Raw genomic sequence first — 16,031 nt, 5'->3', positions numbered from 1 at the left:
TTAATTTCATTATTTACAATATCCAAAATTGCGTCGTAAACTTCTCGATATCGTAAGAGCCGAATTGTATTTATCCTTGCTTTCGCGTCATATTCAGGGTATCAGGTTTTAAAGTTAAATTTTCAACGTATTTTAGAAGTATTGTCCAAAAATCAGTAAAAAGTGACCAGAAATTACACATTTCCTGAACTATATTGGAAAAAACTAATTATATGTGATTTGTAATATTTCTGCATAGTTAACTATTATTAAATTTAGAGTATGGACACCACTAGGTATAACAAAAATCTTAAGATTTTCGTTCCAAAGTAAATTTTGCTCCCATTTTTCATATTTGTTCCATATCCATAACCCTAACTATGTCTTCAACATTCAAAGTTCATCAGATGCAAAACATTTGCAACAAAAACAAAGGTTACAATTCAATTTTTCGGAATAAACTTGCCCTTTTCTAAGCACTGACTCCCCATTTTTCATTTTTCCGATTATATTTTGTTTAAACTAAATCAGCGTGCTATTTTTCGTCAATAATGCCCAATAATTAATTTAATCACTCGCAGGTTTGCGCTTATGAAATTGAACACTAATTTACTTTTCAAGTTCACGGTAACTTCAAACAAAACTAGTTGGCTTGGTATTTAGCCTTGAGGCAAGTTACATGAACTTCCCGATATGTGTAAATAATCGACTTAATAAAAAAAATGTGTAAATAGTATACTACATCAATCCTACTTTAAAAAAAACGATAATATTTTTAGGAAAGTTTGACGAATTTTTAAAATTAAACTACTTGTAAGGCCGTAATATTACAGTAAGTTCTATAACACCATGATGTATATCGCCAAAAAAAGTTCCATGAAAATCGGCTTAATTTTTTTTTCAACAGTTCATTACAAGAAAACGGCTCGGTAGATTTTCACCTAAAATTAATCAGTATCATTCCCAACTAATATCTTTCGAACAGTTTTTGATTTTTTAAAATCGGTTCGGTAGTTTTAGCTTGAATGTGGACGAAAAGTTTAACATTTTTTTTTAAATTACAAAGAAACGGTTTGGCAGATCGTCTCACAAAACTGACAAACGATAGTCCTCATTGAGATACATCAAATCGCTTTTAAATTTCTGAAATCGGTTCAGGCGTTTTTAAGAAAACGTCGATCAAAGGTTTAATTTTGACAAATGCCAAAAAAACGATACTAATTTTTGCAAACTTTGAAGATTTTTTAAAATTAAACGACTTGTCGTAGGACCGTAATATTTTAGTATGACCTATAAGACTGTGGTATCTACCGTCAAAAAAAATTTATAAAAATCGTCGAATTTTTTTTTTTAAAACTTTATTACAAGAAAACGGCCCGGTCGATCTTTACCAAAAACTAATCAGCACGATTCCCAACCAATATCTATCTAATTGTGAAAATATTGTGTAATTTCAAGTTAATGTTTATAATACATAGTGTAGTGCATTACCATATCCTAATACCATGGATTATTAAAATTTTCCAATTTAACACTAAGATCTACTAATTGTAAGTACTAATTACTATTTTATTTTTTCTTTTCACTCCAATTCAATTGTTTTAGTTTTTAATTTTATTTTTAGTTTCCACTGAATGAAGGCTAGGATTATAGCCGAAACGTATGGATTTAAAATAAATTTTTGAAAGAAATTCATGTTTTTCATTGATTTTATGCCCGATTATTAGACTTTGTTAATATATATATATATATATATATATATATATATATACTAGCATACCCAGCCTTGCGTTGCAACGGCCCTTATTAAAATTCGTCTGAGTGAAATTTGAATCCGTTTGACAACCAAATTTGAAACCTTTGTTATAAAAAATTTATATCAATCCAAAAATAAACTAGCTGTAAGTGGAATTGGAACAGAACTAAATATCAGAGGTTTCTTGATTGGTAAGTGGAATAGAAACAGAACTAAATATCAGAGGTTTCTTGAATCTAGGGGATGCAGGGTATAAATGTAAATTATATGTCTTTTTTTTCTCGAACTTTTCAGCGGTATATATATATATATATATATATATATATATATGTATATATATATACAGGGCCGGTCCTGGGGTCCTTAGCGCCCGCATGCAACTTTTTTTCTAGCGCCCCCCACCCCCTTTAAATTTTAACTGTTTTAATAGTTTGTCATGTAAATTATATAAATATTTACATATTTTTTAAAAAAATATTTTTAATTATACTGGATTTAGTACATAAAAAATTAAATATAATCTAAAAGCGTATAAAATACATATATTTTAAATTTATTTATTAAAAAATCGAGGAAATTCGCGGGTTGATTATAATCAAATATTTTTTAATTTCCAATTATTTTTAACGTATGTGTTATATTAATATTTGGGTTTTGAAACATTTTACTTATTTATTATGCAATTTTTTCTATTGAGCAACTCATGCCAAGAGAGCTAAAAAAACTAGCTTTTCAATTTCAATCAAAATACTCATATTTCATGTTGAATTTTTCAAATTTTAATTTAATTTAATTTCATTATTTACAATATCCAAAATTGCGTCGTAAACTTCTCGATATCGTAAGAGCCGAATTGTATTTATCCTTGCTTTCGAGTCATATTCAGGGTATCAGGTTTTAAAGTTAAATTTTCAACGTATTTTAGAAGTATTGTCCAAAAATCAGTAAAAAGTGACCAGAAATTACACATTTCCTGAACTATATTGGAAAAAACTAATTATATGTGATTTGTAATATTTCTGCATAGTTAACTATTATTAAATTTAGAGTATGGACACCACTAGGTATAACAAAAATCTTAAGATTTTCGTTCCAAAGTAAATTTTGCTCCCATTTTTCATATTTGTTCCATATCCATAACCCTAACTATGTCTTCAACATTCAAAGTTCATCAGATGCAAAACATTTGCAACAAAAACAAAGGTTACAATTCAATTTTTCGGAATAAACTTGCCCTTTTCTAAGCACTGACTCCCCATTTTTCATTTTTCCGATTATATTTTGTTTAAACTAAATCAGCGTGCTATTTTTCGTCAATAATGCCCAATAATTAATTTAATCACTCGCAGGTTTGCGCTTATGAAATTGAACACTAATTTACTTTTCAAGTTCACGGTAACTTCAAACAAAACTAGTTGGCTTGGTATTTAGCCTTGAGGCAAGTTACATGAACTTCCCGATATGTGTAAATAATCGACTTAATAAAAAAAATGTGTAAATAGTATACTACATCAATCCTACTTTAAAAAAAACGATAATATTTTTAGGAAAGTTTGACGAATTTTTAAAATTAAACTACTTGTAAGGCCGTAATATTACAGTAAGTTCTATAACACCATGATGTATATCGCCAAAAAAAGTTCCATGAAAATCGGCTTAATTTTTTTTTCAACAGTTCATTACAAGAAAACGGCTCGGTAGATTTTCACCTAAAATTAATCAGTATCATTCCCAACTAATATCTTTCGAACAGTTTTTGATTTTTTAAAATCGGTTCGGTAGTTTTAGCTTGAATGTGGACGAAAAGTTTAACATTTTTTTTTAAATTACAAAGAAACGGTTTGGCAGATCGTCTCACAAAACTGACAAACGATAGTCCTCATTGAGATACATCAAATCGCTTTTAAATTTCTGAAATCGGTTCAGGCGTTTTTAAGAAAACGTCGATCAAAGGTTTAATTTTGACAAATGCCAAAAAAACGATACTAATTTTTGCAAACTTTGAAGATTTTTTAAAATTAAACGACTTGTCGTAGGACCGTAATATTTTAGTATGACCTATAAGACTGTGGTATCTACCGTCAAAAAAAATTTATAAAAATCGTCGAATTTTTTTTTTTAAAACTTTATTACAAGAAAACGGCCCGGTCGATCTTTACCAAAAACTAATCAGCACGATTCCCAACCAATATCTATCTAATTGTGAAAATATTGTGTAATTTCAAGTTAATGTTTATAATACATAGTGTAGTGCATTACCATATCCTAATACCATGGATTATTAAAATTTTCCAATTTAACACTAAGATCTACTAATTGTAAGTACTAATTACTATTTTATTTTTTCTTTTCACTCCAATTCAATTGTTTTAGTTTTTAATTTTATTTTTAGTTTCCACTGAATGAAGGCTAGGATTATAGCCGAAACGTATGGATTTAAAATAAATTTTTGAAAGAAATTCATGTTTTTCATTGATTTTATGCCCGATTATTAGACTTTGTTAATATATATATATATATATATATATATATATATATATATATATATATACTAGCATACCCAGCCTTGCGTTGCAACGGCCCTTATTAAAATTCGTCTGAGTGAAATTTGAATCCGTTTGACAACCAAATTTGAAACCTTTGTTATAAAAAATTCATATCAATCCAAAAATAAACTAGCTGTAAGTGGAATTCTGTCTTGAGGCAATTATGGCATCGTGCCTTAAGGCAAATTGCTGGAACTTCCCGTTGAATACTGAATGTTTTCAAATAGATTATTATAAATATTGTATCATTGTCTAATATAAAATAATAAAATAAAATCTAACAAAAAACTAAAAAAAAAAAAAAAATGGAACAAAAATTTTTTTTTCCAAAATCAATTATTTTGTTAAGACAAGCAGAAAGTTCTTTGAATCAATTGAATCAGACGCTTAGTTCTCTCAAAAACTGCCATTTTTTGTACATTTAGCTCTGTATCTCCGAAATGGCTGGGCCTGCCTTTGCGAAAAACTAATAACTCCTTCTCCCAATCATTACTAATAGAATGTTTTTTAGATCATTCAAATCGGATGCTCCATTCTCTCAGAAACTCGATTTCTATTTTCTGCACTCTTTGCTCCTTATCTCCGTAACTGCTGGACCTGCCTTTGCCAAAAACTAATCAGCACATCTCCTTATCAATAGGAATCGAATGTTTTTTAAACCATTCAAATCGGTTGATCCGTACGCCCGAAAACGTGGGCGAAAATTTGTATCCATACATACATACACACACACACACACACACACACATCCATTTTTTCTGAAGTTTGCCAAAACGTTCAGAAACCTTCAAAACGTCGAGAAATGTAAAAATTTTCAATTCCGATTTTCGGCCCATTACAATAACTTACCCTACGGGAAGTTAATAAAATCGGAATTAAAATTTGAATATGATGGATCAATACTATTGACTAAAGTGTTTTTTTTTAACTTAAATAATAAATAAACTGAAATAATTAAATATTTGAATAAATGAGTATATTACAAAGTGTATAATGAATAACCAACTGATTTTTATAAATTTGTTATATCTTATTTGGTATTACGTCCTATTTACCTTTAGCTAACATTTTAACATGTTCTACGATGCTTTATTTAGAAATGGTTTCACATACTATTGGTCACATACTATTGAGAACTTTCTATAAGCCTTTAATATTTTCTTTCAAAATTTTCCATGATTAGACACTCATCGATTTCAATGCATTTTTTAAAATTTGTGATTACTTACAAAACGCTTATGATATAAATTTCCGACTATAAATTGATATTCATACTATCCCTGTAACTAACATGGATAAAGTTCTGAGGAATTCGAGTCCAAATTTATGTTTGATTTTTAGCACTTTGAAATTTAATATAATATGATATAATATTCAGTTTTCAATCATGATTTATATTAATTTTGTGATGTTTACCTGAATGAACAACTTAAGCAAATAAAATCTTAATCATAAATCAATTTATTCTTAACAATATTAACAAACGTCATTTTCGGCATTTGTTTTTAATTCGTAACCGCCCAAATTTATTTAAATTTGATAAATTTTATTATTCTGTATCTTAAATGTGATTTGTAATATAAGTTGGAATAATTAATGTATTTGTTCTTATTTGATTTCGTTAAACATATTTATTCTTTTGACCTGTCAAAATTTTGTTTATGATGAATTTATTCATCTATTACATTCAATAGATTCTGATAAATAACATTTCACTTTTTTTAGTTTACAACTATCAAAATTTATTTAAATCTATAAACATTATATATTTCTATTATTTTGAATATAGCATTTTGCCTAATTTGGATATAAATGTTGGATATATTATAATATATCTGTTCCTTTTTCAATAAGTAAAAATAATATATTTTTAAAATTGTCAATTTTTTTCAGAAATCATAAATCGCTTTTTCTCGAAGTTTCCGTAAATATTGACATTTGTCATTTTAGTGTTTTGTTTTTTTTAGTAAATTTCTGTCAAAATTTATGGAAATTTATAAAAATATAAAACTAAATAAATATTTCCTTCTTGGTCGAAATTTAATATAATGTGATATAATATTTTTCAATAATGTTTTGTATCTACAATATTGACTATAACAAAACTTTGAATAATTAGTGAATTTGTTTCGTATTGAAGTCGTCAAAAATTCAATTTTTTTGAACTGTCAAAATTTTGTTTATAATTAATATTAAATTTAATATGTCGTTTTTTATATTGTGATCTATGGTGTTTTGAGGAAGTTTTGGTATCCGAACTAATTTCGTAAGCAAATCAAATAAATATAAATTATAAATCTATTTATCTAATAATTTTTATAAATATTGTCAAATGTCAATTCACGTTTTTTTAATGTCAACTTTCATTTAAATTTATAAACATTGATTTTTAATTAGATTTAAAACTATATACAGTGATTCTGAATATAGCATTTCATCTAAATGTTGGATATATCTATATATGTATATGTTTTTGAATTATATTTTTTGAACTGTCAATTTTTTTTTCTAATCCTCGAATTTTCCATAAATTTTGACATTTGTCATTTTAGTGTTTTATTTTTTTTTTGGTCATTTTCTGTCAATTTTTTTTGAAATTTATAAAAATTATGTATTTATATTTTAAATTTACTTTTCAAAATTTCCTATAACCTAAGTTGGATATATACGTTTTTTCAAAAAAATATTTATTTATTCGTCTACATTAATGTGGTCCCCTTCAAAGTAGTCCCCCCCAGATATAATACACTTATGCCAGCGTTTTTTCCAATTTTCGAAGCACCCTTGATATTCACTTTTTGATATGTCCTTGAGCACTCTCAGCGATTTTCTTCAATCGAGGAAAACCGCCGTCCTTTCATGGGTCTCTTCAACTTTGGGAATAGGAAAAAGTCACACGGAGCCATATCTGGTGAATTTTTGCACTTTGCAACACTTTTTCATTTTTTACGCAAAATTTAATACAAATTCTTTGACTTTTCAATTCTTCCATTGTAAAAATCGCCGAGCTCAGAAAAACACGTCGAACCTTAGCGACTACCACAGACAAAGTAAACAGAGAATATAGCTGAAAATTTCATCATACTTTAGGGGCATGTATACCAACACAATAAAAAAAAAATTTTGACAATCAGACACTCCAGACCCGCGAAATTTAATTATTAGTAATTCCGGGTACTTTTTGAACACACCTCGTATGCACACTATGAGCCAATAAAATTGAAAATCGGTCCAGTAGTTTGGGCGTCCATCGCGAACCAACATCGTGACACGAGATTTATATATATATAGATAGATATATATATTGAAGAGACGTTAGTAATGAATTTACTAATTAATGATTAAATGTAACCAATTTTTAATAACTTCTTGAGTAGATTAGAGTTTTATTTGAAATACTTAACGACGAGAATTGGAACATTTGTAGCTCTTCTGGAAGTGTGTGAAATCAAAGAATTTATTTAGATACAAAAATTTATTTAGCGCTTTATTATAATATTTTAGTTGTTACTTGTTCAAGAGTTCAGGACTAACTAACTTATATTTTTACATTTTTAAAATATTTCCAATATTTCTAGTTTTATGATAGCTCGCCGAAGGTACATGAGCTATCATAAACTTTTATTAAGGGTTGTCTGGCAGATGTACAAAATATTCGCAACATTTACCGGTACTCGGGATTATACATCGTCCAAATGAATTTACTTATGACTATTATTTAAAACTAGTTGGTTTGGTATTTAGCCTTGAGGCAAGTTACATGAACTTCCCGATATGTGTAATTAATCGACTTAATCAATAAAAAATAATTTAATTGATGAGTGATTAGAAGTATTCCGAGTGGATTTATTACACATGATTGAAAACAAACGAACACTTTGACTCGGAGTATTTTCTAATAGCAAATTTTCAAAAATCACCAGTTTTTATAATTGAACCAGTTTCCATAGGACTTTAATGGTTTACTATGTTCATTAAAACCAAGTACTCTATCGTTATACCAAGTAAATCGTCTAATTTTAATTTTAACAAACGTCAAAAAAACTACTCATTTTCTTAATCTTCGATTAATTTTTAAAATTAAACTACTTGTCGTAAAGCCGTGATATTTCAGTAAGTTCTATAAGACCATGATATATATCGCCAAAAAAAGTTCCATAAAAATCGGCTTATTTTTTTTTCAACAGTTAATTACAAGAAAACTGCTTGGTAGATTTTCACCTAAAACTAATCAGTATCATTCCCAACTAATATCTTTCGAACAGTGTTTGATTTTTTAAAATCGATTTGGCAGTATGAGCTTAAATCAACACAACACAACTCGCGGCAACTGGGCACCGTGCTTCCGAAAATATCACTCAGACGTCAGTCGGCAATGAGTGCGGTTGTTACTGATCAATCCCATGTAGAAATTAATATCGGTACAATATATTACCAATATCGGTTTTCTGTGGCCGTGATTACCTATATTGCAAAAATATCGGCGAACGTCGGTTCTGTGATGATGTCAACTAATCGATCAGGCCAACGTCAGCCGATATTGAGGCAATAATCTCTATAAATAGCCTTGTCCAATATTGGTCTCAAACTAAAATAGAAATATTGATGCAATATTTTTTATCATCGGCTAATAAATATTGTCCTCAAACTAAAATAGAAATATTGATGCAATATTTTTTATCATCGGCTAATAAATATTGTCCTCAAATAGAAGAATAAATATTGATGCAATATTTTTTTATCATCGACTGATAAATATTGTCCTCAAACTAAAATAGAAATATTGATGCAATATTTTTTTATCATAGGCTGATAAATATTGTCCTCAAACTAAAATAGAAATATTGATGCAATATTTTTTATCATCGGCTAATAAATATTGTCCTCAAACTAAAATATAAATATTGATGCAATATTTCTTATCATCGGCTGATAAATATTGTTCTCAAACTAAAATATAAATATTGATGCAATATTTTTTTATTATCGGCTAATAAATATTGTCCTTCTCTAGAAAAATAAATATGATGTAATATTTTTTATCATCAATATTGTAAGTAAATATTGTACTCAAATTTAAAATATTGATGCAACATTTTTTATAATTCACTATTAAATATTGTTATTATTATTTAATTAACTTCTCGAAAAAGAAGTTTGTTTTGTGAAAAAATCTGATTTGCTAATTAAATATTTTGTCGAAGTGGAATGAGATCAAAGATCTATATATTCACATATATCCTATGCTACAATCTAAACGGTAAAGGATACTTAAAAGGTTTATTCAGCCGAAAAATGCAGAATAAAATTACGAATAAAATGATATATAATTCGACATGTGTATTCATATATTTTTCTTGAAATTTTCCAATTTTTTTAAAATTTTGGCACTGCAACTCGCCTATAGGCCAAACCGTTTAAAATACCAAGTTCTGATATGTGGAAGAAAAACTAAGAATTTTGAGACGATTCTAACGATGTATAATACTTTATACGGTTTCTTTATGAAAATCTCAAATGTTGAGAATAGTATAAAAATTCAGTTTTCCTTTCATTATAAAAAAGTTATAAATGTTACAGGGTAATTTGTTTTAAATACTGTCCGATATATATAAAACTAATTGGAAACTTTAATTTTATTTACTCATGCAATTATAAAATAAAAAAATAATAATAAAGGGACTGGGATTTGAACCCCAAAATCAAAATTAAAACGCTGTGATGTTAACCATTACACCACCAAGATATATAATGGTATTGTAGCAACTCACTATCTTGTATTGCAGGTATAGGATTCTAGAACTTTCTAGACTGCTATGCATGAGCATGACTCATGATGCCACAAGCCCACAAGTAACGCCGTGCGTGTCAAAATCACGGCGTCCTTAATGCAAAATTCTTAATTATAGTATGTTTTAAGATACTAGTTTTGCTGGAAATAATCAAATAATATTTTCAATTATGTGTAATGTGTAATAGTGTTATAGTGTTCATTGTTTTCTAATGTGTGTAATGTGCATTGGCGCGAAATATATACCACAAACAAGTTTAGTTAACAATTGTTTAGTAAGCATTGTCTCTGAAAAATATACAATATTTCATTTCTTTGTTGTTACTTTGGATTAAAATACAAAGGTTTGAAAGTTCAACTTAATTTTACGTCATCTGATTTGATTTGGGATGGATAGATTAAGTAATAAGTTATGTATATCTAACATAACCTTAGTTTTAATAGACGAATTCTTTTTACTATTGGTGAGTATAATACTTAATTATGCGTTTATGCATTGTAACTAATAGCTATTTATTTTTAGAATAATTACTGCTAACTACATTATTATTAGTATCTCTAATAAATAATCGGAAACTAGCTATTCGAAATGTCAAAATTTGCAAGTTTTCAATAAAAATGGTAAGAAATGCAAGATAATTTTATTTTTCTCACAAAGGATTTTTATATTGATCAGGAGTTTAAACACATTGAGAAATCAGTTGTACATATTACGTGAAATATAATAAAATATAACATAATAAAATATAACATAACCTAATCTTTTTGAGTGAAGACATATCTGAACTTTCATATTTATAAAAGGTAAGACAATACTTGTTATAATATAATTATATGTCTCTGCATTTAAAACATATTCTTATTTATTTTCAGGTAATATTGTTGTAAGCGCAGAAAATAGAGAAACTGGTTTGCTTAGTAGTAAAATGTTATCGAAAAGTTTTTCATCAAAAGTTTGTAACTAAATAAGTTGTAGAAAGGAAAGATATAAATTTTGACAGAATAGTCATAATGTTTGATTATGATAAATGCAATGTGATGAATGAAGTCATTATTTTTTAAGGTAAAAGTAGAGTCAAGTACATTTTACAATCTCATTTTAACGTTTTCATAAATTATTCATATTGATAATATATAATGATATATTATAAATTTATTAACAAGGAATACGAGGTTTCAGATGACAATACAAACTTGGACAAAAATATTTTGGGGTTATGATTGAAAAAGTTTCCCAGTCACTGTTCTAGACGATAAGATAATCATATCTAAATCATTTCTAAAGGAAAGAGTTAAGTCAATCCTATTTTACAATCTCATTTCAATGCTTTCATAAATATTTCATATTGAATAATAGATATAATAAACAAGGAATACAAGTTTTAAATGACAATGCAAACTTGGTCAAAAATATTTTGGGGTTATGATTGAAAAAATTTCCCAATCACTGTTCTAGACGATAAAATAAATTTCATAACCTCATTTCAATGCTTTCATAAATATTTCATATTGAATAATAGATATAATAAACAAGGAATACAAGTTTTAAATGACAATGCAAACTTGGTCAAAATATTTTGGGGTTATGATTGAAAAAATTTCCCAATCACTGTTCTAGACGATAAAATAAATTTCATAACCTCATTTCAATGCTTTCATAAATATTTCATAATGAATAATATTTATATTAACAATGAATACAATATGTTCAGATGATGTACAGTGTTTTATCGAATGACGATGTTATAAATAGTTAAATTAATTTAATTTTGTTGCTGTTATTCGATTTAAATTGAGTATATATGTATGTCTATCTGTATGTAAGTAGATGTGTATGTATGTGTATACGTATGTATATATATGTGTATATATCTGTGTGTATATGTATATAGATATAAATATACAAGTTATGAATTAGCAAACAATATTATAAAACTGTATAAAGCCGATTGGCGTATAAATAAATAAATAAATAAATAATTTACTTGATATATATCAAATGTAATGTAGGTTTCCCAATGACTGTTCTAGATGATGAAATAAATATTTCATAATGGATAATAAATATATTAACAACGAATAAAATATGTTCAGGTGCTGTACAATATTTTATCGAGTGACGATGTTGTAAATAGGAAAGTTAATTTGCCTTTGTTATTGTTATAAAAAAAAAAATACTTGATATGTATTAATAAATATCCATTAAAAAATAATCAATATTCATGACACTTTTGTGTTTTATGAATAATCATATTTTTAATGCAGTTATATATTTGTATCATTGTTTATATTTAATAAATGAATTTCCACAAAAACATTTTTAATAAATTTACGTTAATGTTCATTTCAGGTGTTTTATTGTTAAATAAATGATATTGATTTATGCGTTATATTATTTCAACTTCAAATCTTCAAATATTTGTGTAATATTTCAACATCAGTTATAAGTTTCAGAATAATTTAATAATTCAATAATTAATAATTCAAAATGTTCACCAGCTCTCTGTCTAATTGTATATTACCTTACCAACATTCAACAATTCGTAGGCAACATTGGTTCCAAATTTCCAAATATAGACCAATATAGACCAATTGTTGGTTTACCTATATGGCCTCAATATAAAAAATGTTCAATTTTTATGACCAGCCGATATTGGTTTCAAATTTGACCAATGTAGATTTTATATTGCTTGTAGATTCAGACCATATTAATTTCTACATGGGATGATATTCTTGAAAAAAACCAACATTGAACTGATTTTTGTGTGCCTTTATCATTAATACTTCATGTGTGCTTGCAACTAATTAAATTAATTTTAAGTTATTTTATATATATAATAATATTTATAAAAACAATTTGTTATAAACAACGTGTGTGTCTGTGTTTGGTGCTGTTAAGGATTTTCCATTTGGTGAAAATCACAGAAAAACTCCACCGTCTCGGTGTGGCGTGTTGGGGTGGATTACATATTATTTTTTGTTTCCGTAATTTAATTTAACTACATAAATATGAATGTCAATCTTTTGTGCCCCGAAGCCCCATTTGGCGAACGGGTGGATTGCAATTTTGCTGAAGTTGACGAGAATTTGACAAAAGACGCCAGAGTCATGGATAACATGCTGATGTTGGAAGGGAGCACCATCCCCCGCATGAATTACTTTGCCAATTTCCAGGGGGATCTGCTACCTTTCATGAGGAAAGTTGTCACCACATGGATGTTGGGAGGTGTGTGAAGAGCAACACTGCGAAGAACAAGTGTTTCCTCTAGCTGTTAATTTCATGGATCGTTTTTTTGTGCGTATGCGACATTCCTCGTCAACAACTTCAACTTGTGGGTGCAACAGCTTTACTGGTTTCCACCAAGATTCGTCAATGCCACAATTTGACCATCCATCTGCTTTGCGCTTATACTGATCATAGTGTCGCCCCTGAAGAAATTAGGACCATGGAAGTGTTAATTCTAACCAAGCTGAACTGGAACTCGAATACGATTACTGGCTTCGACTTTGTTGATCACCTAATCGAGCGAATGCCATGGGGACATGAAAGCCGCCTTACCAAACGTCAGCTCACACCTTGGTGTCTGTCTGCTGTACTGAACCTGAATTTATGCAGACCGCTCCTTCGCTCCTTGCCACACCGCTTGCGTTTGCGCCGCCGTTCGAGGCCTGAACCTTCCATCATCGCAATGCGCCCTTGCGGATCTTTGCGCCGTTTCTCGTGCCGACATAACTCTCGCCGAATTAATGGTTTGTCACATCGAGCGAGTTATTGCCAACGAAACTGCGTCATTGCAAACGCCTTCGGGAACTCCACCAGCGTCTAATCCAAACTCTCCATATCAGAGCCCCGAAGCCTCAGTATCTCTAAATATTATATAATGAAAATCATAGTTGATTATCCTTCAATACACTTACGCTTACCTAGATTTGATTACCTAGTACTTGTAAATGAATTTGATTGCATTTGGTTGAGAGTGTGATTGATTAATGAATGTGATGTGCTATTCATGGAAAATCTAGATATTAAAATACAATTATGTTGGAGCATTTAATTAATAATAAGACTTTTGCAGTTTGATTGGGTTTGATTGCGTTTTGTGTAAATGTAAGTTAATTTATGGAATTATATATGAAATTAATATATATTGTTAGGAGTAAAGTTTTGTTCAGGTATTTCTCTTTTATAATTTCTGACTACTTTTTCAAAAAAGTTTGTGTATGAACAACAAATGTAATTTTTAGATATACATATTTTTAACATTTATAATAAAATAGATGAACGACGCTGCTCGGTGTTTGAAAATTATATTTAAACCTTATTATATTATTAAGTTTATATTTAATTTGATCTTCGTTAGTTTTTTTTATAAATTTGCACGTCAGTAGAGTCCCTTTTTTATTTGTTTGCCTCTTTTCAATTTGCTTGTCAGTACAGTCCCTTTTCCTCAACCTAGACACTCGTCAGTGCTGGACTTGATCAATATAGTCCCGTCCCTCTATACCCTGCCCCCACATTCCTCACGATGGATACACAATATGGGCCTATTATTAACAGCGGCAATCTCGATGCGTTCATTTCGATCCACTTGAGACTCGACTCGATAGAGGGAAGCACTTGAAAAACACACGCTAATGATGACTAATGACTATGACTAATGACCGGTGATGAGTCAGACAGTCAGTAGAGTCACCGTGGAGCGATTTAGTTCCTACACTCTGCTAATTAGTCCTAGCAGGGAATAATAGACAAAAAGGACTCTACTGACGAGCAATTGAAACCAAAGATAAAAAGGGACTCTACTGGCAAATAATTTAAAACAAGACCGCACGTTAATTTAAAGAAGAAAAGGACTCTACTGACAAGCAAACTGAAAAAGAGAATAAACATTGACTATAGGAAACTCTAAGGGAAGCAAAGAGACAAAATTGCTAGTTTATGCAAAAGGGACTCTACTAACGAGCAAATGTTGTCATTTTAAATATAGGCATGTGGGGTATCAAATAAAAGGTCTCGACGAGCTAAATTCAAATACCATATGCACACACTTAGTAAACGTACCGGGTTCCGTACAAACACAAATGTCATAATTCAATATCACTGTTGTCATGTCATAATTCACAATCATGTTTTTTTGAACGCAAATTTAAAGCACACCGATTTGCAAAATTTTAATCTTAACTTGAAACTGAAGCTGAACATAGAAAAGGGACTCTACTGACGAGCAAATTGGAAATGAGACAACAAATGAAAAAGGCACTCTACTGATACGCAAATTATAAAAGAGCTAATAAAAAAGGGACTCTACCGACGAGCAAATTGAAAATGAGACAAATAAACGAAAAAGGGTCTCTACTAATGAGCAATTTAAAAATAAGACAAAAAATAAAAAGGGACTCTACTGACGAGCAAATTAAAACAAAAGATAAAAAGGGCCTTACTGGCTAGCAATCTCAAAGGGACTCTACTGACTCTACTGACGATCAAATAAAATAAGAGATGATAAATTTCAATACCCAAAGCGATTTTACTGACAATAAACTTGAATACAGAGAAAAAAATTTGATCGTCCCCTTGAACAACGAAACAACAAAAAAAAGCTATGTTTTATAGTTTTTGGTCAAAATCTGAAAATTGCTCCTGAACAGTCACATTATAAAACACTGCCTCGTGTTAAAGATGTTCATTAGAATGTACTTATCTAGGGCTATTTCACGTTTTTTTTTCCAAAAATTCATATTTTTTATATTTAATCATAATCGTATGTATACGTTTATAAATTTTGACTCGTAACTGCTAAAACTAGTGTTGTACCTCTAATTGTCTTAAGGTGATTGTAGCCAATAAAATTCTGCACAAACTCATATTTGGCCATAGTTCCGTACCTTGAATATTTATGATACAAAAAACGCTGTCGAAAATTAGTAAACATATTAAAGCTACTTGTATACTACATAT

The 16,031-nt window shown here is 28.9% G+C and overlaps 1 long non-coding RNA gene and 1 pseudogene across 1 annotated transcript; both read left to right on the top strand.

Moving 5' to 3' along the window:
• The first annotated feature begins 10,673 nt into the window (after positions 1–10,673).
• Positions 10,674–11,095, top strand: LOC113381094. The gene is made up of 3 exons (XR_003367516.1): positions 10,674–10,693; positions 10,749–10,876; positions 10,946–11,095. It is a non-coding gene; the product is annotated as an uncharacterized LOC113381094 (long non-coding RNA).
• Positions 11,096–13,081: 1,986 nt separating this feature from the next.
• Positions 13,082–13,954, top strand: LOC113381095 (annotated as a pseudogene).
• Positions 13,955–16,031: the final 2,077 nt, after the last annotated feature.

This window comes from Ctenocephalides felis, unplaced genomic scaffold (assembly GCF_003426905.1).
Source record: "Ctenocephalides felis isolate EL2017-DRISC unplaced genomic scaffold, ASM342690v1 CF-g0.4_SCAFFOLD_02580, whole genome shotgun sequence".
In the NCBI taxonomy this organism is placed as follows: domain Eukaryota; kingdom Metazoa; phylum Arthropoda; class Insecta; order Siphonaptera; family Pulicidae; genus Ctenocephalides; species Ctenocephalides felis.
The sequence above is the reverse complement of the archived record's forward strand: the minus strand, read 5'-3'. Positions and strand labels throughout refer to the sequence as shown.